The sequence below is a fragment of the Bombina bombina genome, chromosome 4 (assembly GCF_027579735.1).
Source record: "Bombina bombina isolate aBomBom1 chromosome 4, aBomBom1.pri, whole genome shotgun sequence".
NCBI classification, from domain to species: Eukaryota; Metazoa; Chordata; class Amphibia; order Anura; family Bombinatoridae; genus Bombina; species Bombina bombina.
Genome location: NC_069502.1, coordinates 1096320892 through 1096333514, shown reverse-complemented (window position 1 = coordinate 1096333514; position 12623 = coordinate 1096320892).

The following is a 12623-nucleotide window of genomic DNA, read 5'->3' as shown; positions in this document are numbered from 1 at the left end:
GTATTTATGTATTTATATGTGTATATATATATATATGTATAGAGCCCTTTGCAGTCAAGTAGCTGAAAACATGAGAATATATATTTATGCAATATTCATATTAATAAAGTGTTTGTATATTTACTGTAAATATTTCACATTCCAATCTTCTTCACATAGGGGAAAATGTTCCAAGTTTTTTTTTAAATAGATATTCCTATATAATATTTAATCATATATGTATAAAGGTATAGATATATATTTTACAAAAAAACAACAACATATATATATATATATAGAGAGAGAGAGAGAGAGAGAGAGAGAGAGAGAAATATGTATTTAAAAATATATAGAATATATGCTGATAAGTCTTTGGGGGAATACGTTAACACGTTAACAATATTTGATGTTTGGATTTTTTGGCGCATTGGGTTATCGCTTGTGCGAAAACGTTTTACTTTTAACTTATAATAGTATAATAAGTTAAGCATCACTGTGTAGGATGCAAATGTTTAGAGAGCTGAATCCTGCAGCATCATTCAGCCTGAAATAAAGATATTCATTACAATATTTTCTTTTTCTTTTTTTATTTAACAAAACTAAATAGTTTAAGGGGAATTACATTCTGATTTTAATTAGGGATGGGCGAATGTGTAAATTTCCGAATTTGAATGTTAGAACGAATGTTATTACCGAAATTCGAATTACAAATCCGAATGTTGATGAACGAATATTCTGAAAAATTCTATAATCGAATGCTATTTACAGTTTTTGAATGTCACTTTCAAATTTGAATGTTTATAATTAGATCGAATGTCCACATTCGAAATTTCGAATTTAACATTCTATTTAACAAATACTATTCAGAAGTTCAATAGTTCATGTGGTAGGGAATCTAGTAAATTGATATATAATAGATGCAAATATATCAATTTGAATGTTTCTATTTCGATCGAATATTGCATTATTTGAATATTACATTTAAATAAAGCATTATAGAAATACTATTACAAATATATCAATTCAAATATTTCTAATTCGAATATTGCATAATTCAAATATTACTTTTAAAGAAAGCATTAGAAAAACTATTACAAATATATAAATTCAAATTTTCCTAAACAAATATTTTTGAATGTAATCGTAAAATTCGAAACCGAAAATGTTTGTTTCATTTTTCGAATGTTGCAAAACATTCGCCCATCCCTAATTTTAATGCCTTTTGCAGATAATATTACTATTGTAACAATAATTTCCACTTATATAACCCCAAAAATTCCTATTCTAAAAACCTATTTTAATATATTGCTCAAAAATCATATTTAAGTATATAAACAACACAACACACACACAGATGGTTAGCGGTCAGTGGAAAAAAGCTCACATCATTATTAATCAGTGGCAAATAGAATTGTTTACTACTTAAAAAGATACTATCACTAAATGTCTTGAGGATAAATGGATGTTTGGGTTAAAGGCCATGGACTAAAAAAACAAAGAAAACAAAGAAACCAAAATAAATATCTTAAAAAACAAAACCAATAGTAACTTCTAAAGTTCCTCAGCAGTTCCTAGTATCTCCTTAACTCTTTCAGTGCTAATGGTTTGAGCATTTTTTATAGTATTGTAAGCCAGTCACATTTTCTTTATTTTGCTATAGATCCACTTGGACTCTTTCGTAAACGTAGCTTTACATGTAGACAGGAAAACTAAACAATTTTTTTATTATTTTATTATTATTATTTTCTGTTTCAGCACAAATTCAGGTTTCATCTTATGTGTTTTTTAACTGTATTGTTATTGAGATACAACGCAATACATCTAAAATAAAACCAAAGAAGTTGAGTGCACATGCTCAGCGTCATATCCAGAAGTTGTCTTTGGGAAATATACGTATGAGTGCTGCCAGCATTGCTGCAGAGGTTTAAGGCGTGGGGGGGTCAGCCTCTCAGTGCTCAGACCATACGCCACACACTGCATCAAATTGCTCTGAATGGCTGTCCTCCCGAAAGGAAGCCTCTTCTAAGGATGATGCACAAGAATGTCCAGACCTAAACCCTATTGAGCATCTGTGGGGCATCCTCAAACGGAAGGTGGGGGAGCGCAAGGTCTCTAACATCCACCAGCTCCATGATGTCGTCATGGAGGAGTGGCAGAGGAATCCAGTGGCAACCTGTGAAGCTTTGGTGAACTCCATGCCCAAGAGGGTTAAGGCAGTGCTGGAAAATAATGGTGGCCACACAAAATATTGACACTTTGGGCCCAATTTGGAAATTTCCACTTAGGGGTGTACTCACTTTTGTTGCCAATGGTTTAGACATTAATGGCTGTGTGTTGAGTTATTTTGAGGGGACAACAAATGTACACTGTTATACAGGCTGTACACTCACTACTTTACATTGTAGCAAAGTATCATTTCTTCAGTGTTGTAACATGAAAAGATATAATACAATATTTAAAAAAATGTGAGGGGTGTACTCACTTTTGTGAGATACTGTGTATATATATATATATATATATATATATATATATATATATATATATATATATATAGAGAGAGAGAGAGAGAGAGAGAGAGATAGTGCAATATTCAGCTAGAAAAACTAACTTATTGCCCATATTAGGATTTTGTGGCTGAGTGTTGGACAACAAAAATATTGAGAATTAATGTTGCACTAAACAAAGCGTTTATGTTGCTTTAAATTTGTATCAGTTTGTTACAAATCCAAAGCATTAACTAAAGTGTCTAAGTATAATCTCTAATTGGAGTTCAGTTGGAAAGGCAGCTACGTTTAAATCCTAGATTATATTTAAACAGACAGATGTTATGCATATCAAAACTGAGCAGAAAAAAATTAAAGGCAACTTTTGAAATTGCTAGATCAAACTCAAGACAAATATGTACATGCAAAATAGTAATTGAATAAAAAAAGAAAATCCTTCAGGTATTCAGTTCGGAAATAATATAATGGATATAGGTATTCTTGTACACACTAAAAGTCTTAACGGTACCGATTCCTGGAGCACTTAGTCTGTGTGTGATTTCAATGAGAGCTGACACTTGTTTGATACCGAATTGAGTTCCAGGAGTAGCAGGCTGATCTGGCTAGAAGTGTCAGGAGGAGGAGGAGCTAGACGCTCCGGTATCGATTGTAGTTAGGATGCCTTTGAGTATCAAATATCAGCGTATAAGATACGATCTTCATACAGGCTTGATAGAAGTAGTTCTTACCCTTAGGCAATGAGCAAATAATCAAGCAAGGAAACAGTGCAAATGGTTATGTTAAATAGGGTAAAAAATGAGAGAGGTGGAGTCTGAAACATTCAAGATGGTTACCTTAAAGGAGAAGCCAGATACATAACAGAGTCCCCTCCATAAGAATACTCTCCGAGTATTCAACGTGCAGGCTTTGAAGGATAACGGGTGTGAAAAGCTCTCATCAACTGAGGAACATGTAGATCAGTTGCAGGAATCCAGGAATCGTCATCAAGACCATAGCCCTTCCAACGGATGAGATACTGAATCCCACCATATCTCCTGCGAGAATCTAAGATCTGTTCTACCTCAAATTCCTCGTGCCCATCCATATCGATAGGAGGTCCTCGGGGTTGTTTTCTATTAGGGTCTTGATCTTTTATATAAGGTTTTAATAGAGAAACATGAAAAGTCAGATGTACAGAAAAATGAGTAGGTAACTTGAGAGTCACAGTTGTGGGATTCACAATTCGGGAAATAGGAAATGGACCAACAAATTGGGAAGCAAGTTTCTTAGATGGAACCTTTAGTTGTAGATTTTTCGTTGACAACCAGACTAAATCTGAAATCTTATAATCCAGCGGTTGACAATGTTTTTTTTATCATAATAGAATTTTTGTTTAGTTTTGGCTTCAGTAAAATGTTCCTTAAGTTGAGCTAAATTTGTGCGTATAGCTTCAGTGAAGTTGTGTACTGCGGGACAATTTGTTTGCAGGAACGAGTTTGGGATACTTCGTGGGTGGAATCCATAGGTAGCAAATAAAGGACTCATCTTAGTAGAGGTATTTAAAGAATTATTATATGAGTATTCAGTTAATGGTAATAAGTCAAGCCAATCATTCTGCAAATGGGTTATGTAACATCGGATATACTGTTCTAAAATCTGATTCACTCGTTCAGTGAGGCCATTTGTTTGTGGGTGGTATGCTATTGATAATCTTGAGTCAATCTTTAATGACTTGCATAGTTGTCTCCAAAATCTTGAGGTAAATTGAGTGCCCCTGTCGCTGATCATTGTAATGGGCAATCCATATAACTTCATAATGTGATTTATATAAATTTCTGCAGTCTGTGATGCAGTAGGTAACCATTTAAGAGGTATAAAATGTGCTAATTTAGTGAGATTGTTGACTACGATCATTATTGTGTTATGAGAATGGGATATAGGAAATTTGACAATAAAATCGAGAGCTACAGTTGACCAGGGTTTGTCAGGTATCGGCAAGTGGTCTTAATAATCCTGCTGGCTTAAGACGTTCTGTTTTTGCTCTAGCACATGATTCGCAAGAGCGAACATATTCGTAGATGGTAGTTTTATAGTTAGGCCACCAATATGATCTAGCAATCAACTCTATTGTTTTTTGAATTCCAGGATGTCCCGCTGTTTGCGCATCATGCGTTTGTCTCAGAATGGACATTCGTAGAGATGGGGGTATATATAATTTACCGTTCTGGAAATACAATCCTGATGGTTCCTGAATTACTTCCGAATGTGGTAAAGTATGGTCGACTTGTAATGCTTTTAAGAATTGTCCCTCAATAGTAGTGGTCAGTGCGATTATCTTTTCAGCAGGTATTATAGGTCTAAGGTTAGATTCTTCAGTTCATGATTCAGAGAGGCGTGATAAGGAATCTGCTTTGATGTTTCTATGGGCTGGCCTGTATGTGATTACAAAATCGAATCGATCAAAGAAGAGCGACCACCTAACCTGTCTTGCAGATAAAGTCTTATTTTTCCGAAAATACTCAAGGTTTTTATGGTCGGTGTATATGGTGAAAGGTAGATTTGTTTCTTCTAGGAGATGACGCCAGGTTTCGAGGGCAGATTTTTTCGCCAACAATTCCTTGTCGCCTACAGTATAATTAACTTCAGCTGGTGTCAATGTCCTGGAGTAGAAGGCTACTTGGTGTAAAACCAACTTGGGGTTCTCTTGTTGAGACAGAATTGTGCCCAAACCTGTATCGGAGGCGTCTACCTCAAGTACAAAATGTTTAGAATGATCGGGAAGTTGTAATATAGGTGCTGATATGAATCTGGATTTTAACAATAAAAATGCTGCTTCAGCATCTGGTGTCCAGAGAAATTTTTTATGATTTCCTGTGAGAGTGGTTAGAGGTTTTTCCAAGCTTGAATAATTGTATATAAACCTTCTGTAAAAGTTGGCGAATCCTAAAAATCGCTGCAGAGCCTTTTGTGTGGTGGGTCGAGGCCAGTTAGTGATGGATGTGACCTTTTCAGGATCCATCTTTATTCCTTCAGGTGTTAAGATATATCCTAAGAATTTAATGGAGGTCTTGTGGAACTGACATTTTTCTAGTTTAGCAACTAAACAATGATCCCTGAGTCTGGATAGGACCAATCTTACATGTTTAATATGTGTTTGGATGTTAGGGGAATATATTAGAATGTCATCCAAATATACTATTACACATATATCCATAAGATCATGAAAAATGTTGTTTACAAATGCCTGAAATGTAGCTGGGGCATTACACAAGCCATAAGGCATGACCAAATATTTGAATAATCCGTATCTGGTTCTAAAGACAGTTTTCCATTCATCACCTTCACAGATTCTTATCAAGTTATATGCCCCCATCAGATCAAGTTTAGTAAAAATTTTAGCATAAGTCAGTCTCGCTAATAATTTGGTTATTAATGGCAATGGGTACCTATTTTTGACAGTGATACTATTTAAAGCTCTGTAATCGATAATCGGCCGTAAAGATTAATCCTTATTTCTGACAAAAAACATGCCTGCGGCAGCTGGAGAGGTTGTTGGTCTTATAAAACCTTTTTTTATGTTGTCACCCAGATACTCCCGCAGGTGTTGCAATTCGCTTTGAGACAAAGGATATATTTTGCCGTATGGAATTGGTGCCCCAGGTATGGTTTCAATCGGGCAATCGTAAATTCTATGAGGTGGGAGGTTTTCAGCCTCCTTTAAGTTAAAAACTTCAGATAAGTCACTGTAAACTGAGGGATAAGTTTTGTCAAAAGAAATAGATGCATGTGAAAAACATGTGGTTAAACAGTAGTCAGATGGATAGGTTATCTGTTTTAATGTCCAGTCAATGTGAGGGTTATGTAGTATTAGCCAAGGATAAGCTAGAATAATAGTGTGAATACATGAGGGAATGATATCAAAGGATATATATTCCTTATGTCCAGAGTGTGAAGATACAAGTAATGGAACTGTGTTATGTGTAATAGGACCCTTGTGAATAAATGAACCATCAATAACTCTAATTGGCAAAGGAGCCTGCTTTAACACGCATGGTATTTTATTTACATTAGCAAAACTTTCATTCATGAAATACCCAAAAGCCCCAGAATCAATCATCGCTTCTGTTTTGATAAGTTGCTGGTCCCACTTTAAAAAAAATATTAAAGGAACAATAAGTTTTAATGCAATTTGAGATACAAACATGAGGAAACAAAACTTCCTTACCCTTCTTTTAGCCTGCTAACTGGGGACATGAGGATACTACGTGATCTGGATTTGCACAATACAAACATAATTTTAATGTGTGTCTTCTCATTTTCTCTTCGGCTGTTAAAGGACCTTTTATTGTTCTAATCTCCATTGGAATGTCAATATTAGGACTTTTTGTATAATTTGGGAAGAGTGTCTTTCTTTGATTATACTCAGAGGTGGTTTTTTCAGCTCTCCTCTCACGGAATCTTCTATCATTTGATATACTGATTTTGATTAGAGCTTCTAACGTTTCTGGCATCTCTTTTCGGGATAGTTCATCTTTTAGGTATTCTGATAAACCTATACAGAATTGTTTTTTTAGACTCAATGCGTTCCAGCCAGAATCTGTTGCCCATGTTTGGAATTCGGAGATGTACTCCTCCACTTTCCTTTTCCCTTGTCTATGGGATATGATATTTGTGTCTGCAGTTAATTGTTTATTTTCATCATCATACAATATTGCCATTGAAGAAGTTATCTACAGAGTTTAAGATGGCATGGTTGGTCTCATAATACCTATTGGCCCATACTCTGGGCTCACCTTTTAAGAATGAGATGATTGTACAAACCTTTAATCTATCATTTGTGTAAGTTCTGGGCTTCATGGCAAAAAACATCATGCAAGAGGTTCTAAAATCGGATCTATTTCCTGAAAAAAATCATTGGAGGATTTACTAGAGGTTCAGGTGTCTCTGAATTTCGTGCTTAAACTAAGTCCTTCAATAACTCTATTAATATGCCATTCTCTTTCTGAAGCTCATGTAATCCTTGGGCCAGGATATCTACCTTTTGGTTCAGTGTAGTAATATAGTTTGAAACCTCAATAGGGTCCATATTGTGCGAGTAGGTTTAGATTTCTAAAACAGGGGAATATTTTTTTTTTTTTTTTTTTAAAGTATTAATATATTTTATAAGGCTTGATTATACCCCAATATTCAGCTAGACAAACTAACTTATTGCCCATATTAGGATTTTGTGGCTGAGTGTTGGACAACAAAAATATTGAGAATTAATGTTGCACTAAACAAAGCGTTTATGTTGCTTTAAATTTGTATCAGTTTGTTACAAATCCAAAGCATTAACTAAAGTGTCTAAGTATAATCTCTAATTGGAGTTCAGTTGGAAAGACAGCTAAGTTTAACTCCTAGATTATATTTAAACAGACAGATATTATGCATATCAAAACTGAGCAGAAAAAAATTAAAGGCACCTTTTGAAATTGCTAGATCAAACTCAAGACAAAAATGTTCATGCAAAATAGTAATTGAATAAAATAAGAAAATCCTTCACATATTCGGTTTAGAAATAAGATTATGGATATAGGTATTCGTGTACACACTAAAAGTCTTACCGGTACCGGTTCCTGGAGCACTTAGTCTGTGTGTGATTTCAAGGAGAGCTGACAGTTGTTTGATACCAAATTAAGTTCCAGGAGTAGAAGGCTGATCTGGCTAGAAGTGTCAGGAGGAGGAGCTAGATGCTCCGGTATCGATTGTAGTTAGGGTTCCTTTGAGTGTCAAAATATCAGCGTGTTGCAATTCGCTTTGAGACAAAGGATATATTTTGCCGTATGGAATTGGTGCCCCAGGTATGGTTTCAATCGGGCAATCGTAAATTCTATGAGGTGGGAGGTTTTCAGCCTCCTTTAAGTTAAAAACTTCAGATAAGTCACTGTAAACTGAGGGATAAGTTTTGTCAAAAGAAATAGATGCATGTGAAAAACATGTGGTTAAACAGTAGTCAGATGGATAGGTTATCTGTTTTAATGTCCAGTCAATGTGAGGGTTATGTAGTATTAGCCAAGGATAAGCTAGAATAATAGTGTGAATACATGAGGGAATGATATCAAAGGATATATATTCCTTATGTCCAGAGTGTGAAGATACAAGTAATGGAACTGTGTTATGTGTAATAGGACCCTTGTGAATAAATGAACCATCAATAACTCTAATTGGCAAAGGAGCCTGCTTTAACACGCATGGTATTTTATTTACATTAGCAAAACTTTCATTCATGAAATACCCAAAAGCCCCAGAATCAATCATCGCTTCTGTTTTGATAAGTTGCTGGTCCCACTGTAAAAAAAATATTAAAGGAACAATAAGTTTTAATGCAATTTGAGATACAAACATGAGGAAACAAAACTTCCTTACCCTTCTTTTAGTGTGCTAACTGGGGACATGAGGATACTACGTGATCTGGATTTGCACAATACAAACATAATTTTAATGTGTGTCTTCTCATTTTCTCTTCGGCTGTTAAAGGACCTTTTATTGTTCTAATCTCCATTGGAATGTCAATATTAGGACTTTTTGTATAATTTGGGAAGAGTGTCTTTCTTTGATTATACTCAGAGGTGGTTTTTTCAGCTCTCCTCTCACGGAATCTTCTATCATTTGATATACTGATTTTGATTAGAGCTTCTAACGTTTCTGGCATCTCTTTTCGGGATAGTTCATCTTTTAGGTATTCTGATAAACCTATACAGAATTGTTTTTTTAGACTCAATGCGTTCCAGCCAGAATCTGTTGCCCATGTTTGGAATTCGGAGATGTACTCCTCCACTTTCCTTTTCCCTTGTCTATGGGATATGATATTTGTGTCTGCAGTTAATTGTTTATTTTCATCATCATACAATATTGCCATTGAAGAAGTTATCTACAGAGTTTAAGATGGCATGGTTGGTCTCATAATACCTATTGGCCCATACTCTGGGCTCACCTTTTAAGAATGAGATGATTGTACAAACCTTTAATCTATCATTTGTGTAAGTTCTGGGCTTCATGGCAAAAAACATCATGCAAGAGGTTCTAAAATCGGATCTATTTCCTGAAAAAAATCATTGGAGGATTTACTAGAGGTTCAGGTGTCTCTGAATTTCGTGCTTAAACTAAGTCCTTCAATAACTCTATTAATATGCCATTCTCTTTCTGAAGCTCATGTAATCCTTGGGCCAGGATATCTACCTTTTGGTTCAGTGTAGTAATATAGTTTGAAACCTCAATAGGGTCCATATTGTGCGAGTAGGTTTAGATTTCTAAAACAGGGGAATATTTTTTTATTTTTTTTTTTAAAGTATTAATATATTTTATAAGGCTTGATTATACCCCAATATTCAGCTAGACAAACTAACTTATTGCCCATATTAGGATTTTGTGGCTGAGTGTTGGACAACAAAAATATTGAGAATTAATGTTGCACTAAACAAAGCGTTTATGTTGCTTTAAATTTGTATCAGTTTGTTACAAATCCAAAGCATTAACTAAAGTGTCTAAGTATAATCTCTAATTGGAGTTCAGTTGGAAAGACAGCTAAGTTTAACTCCTAGATTATATTTAAACAGACAGATATTATGCATATCAAAACTGAGCAGAAAAAAATTAAAGGCACCTTTTGAAATTGCTAGATCAAACTCAAGACAAAAATGTTCATGCAAAATAGTAATTGAATAAAATAAGAAAATCCTTCACATATTCGGTTTAGAAATAAGATTATGGATATAGGTATTCGTGTACACACTAAAAGTCTTACCGGTACCGGTTCCTGGAGCACTTAGTCTGTGTGTGATTTCAAGGAGAGCTGACAGTTGTTTGATACCAAATTAAGTTCCAGGAGTAGAAGGCTGATCTGGCTAGAAGTGTCAGGAGGAGGAGCAAGATGCTCCGGTATCGATTGTAGTTAGGGTTCCTTTGAGTGTCAAAATATCAGCGTATAAGATACGATCTCCATACAGACTTGATAGAAGTAGTTCTTACCCTTAGGTAATGAGCAAATAATCAAGCAAGGAAACAGTGCAAATGTTTATGTTAAATAGGGTAAAAAATGAGAGAGGTGGAGTCTGAATCATCCAAGATGGTTACCTTAAAGGAGAAGCCAGATACATAACAGATAGATAGATAGATAGATATAAAAATACAACCCCAATTCCGAAAAAGTTGGGAGTATGGAAAATGCAAAAAAACCAAAATAGTTATTTGAAAACTCAATTCACCCTGTACTTTATTGAAAAAACATTATTAACACATTATTTAATGATTTTAGGAACCGGGAGATGGAAAAAGATGCTTGGTCGGTCCTCCTACTTCAAATTTGGGGCACTGCGAGTGAAATCTAATGTGCCACCAGATAGGAGTGGTGTGTTAAGTAGTTCTATTCTTATCAGTTTAATCCCTGTTACCTCCCCTATCAGGGGACGTGTATATGGCATCGAATTTAGGAACCGGGAGATGGAAAAAGATGCTTGGTCGGTCCTCCTACTTCAAATTTGGGGCAATGCACGTGCAACCTAATGTGCCACCAGATAGGAGTTGTGTGTTAAGTAGTACTATTCTTATCAGTTTAATCCCTGTTACGTCCCCTATCAGGCAACGTGTATATGGCAAGGATTTTAGGAACCGGGAGATGGAAAAAGATGCTTGGTCGGTACACCTACTTCAAATTTGGGGCACTGCGCGTGCAATCTAATGTGCCACCAGATAGGAGTGGTGTGTTAAGTAGTTCTATTCTTATCAGTTTAATCCCTGTTACGTCCCCTATCAGGGGACGTGTATATGGCATCGATTTTAGGAACCGGGAGATGGAAAAAGATGCTTGGTCTGACCTCCTACTATAAATTTGGGGCACTGCACATGCAATCTAATGTGCCACCAGATAGGAGTGGTGTGTTAAGTAGTACTATTCTTATCAGTTTAATCCCTGTTATGTGCCTTTTTTTTTGTTTGGTTTTTGAAGCCACAGTGCAGCACCATAGGCCAGAAAAATTAGGCATGTACACATGCCTGAAAAATTAGGTATTGTTGCAGCCGCTGTTGTAGCAGCGGCCAGAAAAATTGATATTTGTTTCCCAGGCAGAAAGTGCCCTAAAACATTGCGGCTTGAACCCTAGTTGGTGGCGGATAAGTCACGCAAGTCATCCGGCATTCAGAGATAAAATACAGCAGCGTGTGGACCATTTTTAGCCCAAGGCAGCTCATCTCATCAGGCCTTTTTTAGTCAAATGTATCATCCACTGTCAGTCCCTTCGGGATCCATCCCTCATTCATCTTAATAAAGGTGAGGTAATCTAGACTTTTTTGACCTAGGCGACTTCTCTTCTCAGTGACAATACCTACTGCTGCACTGAAGGTCCTTTCTGACAGGACACTTGAAGCGGGGCAGGCCAGAAGTTCTATCGCAAATTGGGATAGCTCAGGCCACAGGTCAAGCCTGCACACCCAGTAGTCAAGGGGTTCATCGCTCCTCAAAGTGTCGATATCTGCAGTTAAGGCGAGGTAGTCTGCTACCTGTCGGTCGAGTCGTTCTCTGAGGGTGGACCCCGAAGGGCTGTGGGGATGCGTAGGACTTAAAAAGCTCCACATGTCCTCCATCAACAACACGTCTGTAAAGCGTCCTGTCCTTGCCGGCGTGGTCGTGGGAGGAGGAGGATTACTTTCACCTCTTCCCCTGTTAGATTCCCGTTGTGCTGTGACATCACCCGTATACGCTGTGTAAAGCATACTTTTTAATTTATTTTGGAACTGCTGCATCCTTTCCGACTTGCGGTAATTCTGTAACATTTCAGGCACTTTCTGCTTATACTGGGGGTCTAGTAGCATGGACACCCAGTACAGGTCGTTCTCCTTCAGCCTTTTTATACGAGGGTCCCTCAACAGGCACGACAGCATGAAAGACCCCATTTGCACAAGATTGGATGCCGAGCTACTCATGTTCCGTTCCTCGTCCTCAGTGATGTCACTGAAGGTATGTTCTTCCCCCAAGCCACGTACAACACCACGGGTACCAGATAGGTGACAACGAGCAACCTGGGATGCCTGTTGTGGTTGGTCTTCCTCCTCCTCCTCAAAGCCACATTCCTCCTCTGACTCCTCTTCCTCACAATCCTATTCCAGCGTTGCCGTAGGTCCAGCAAG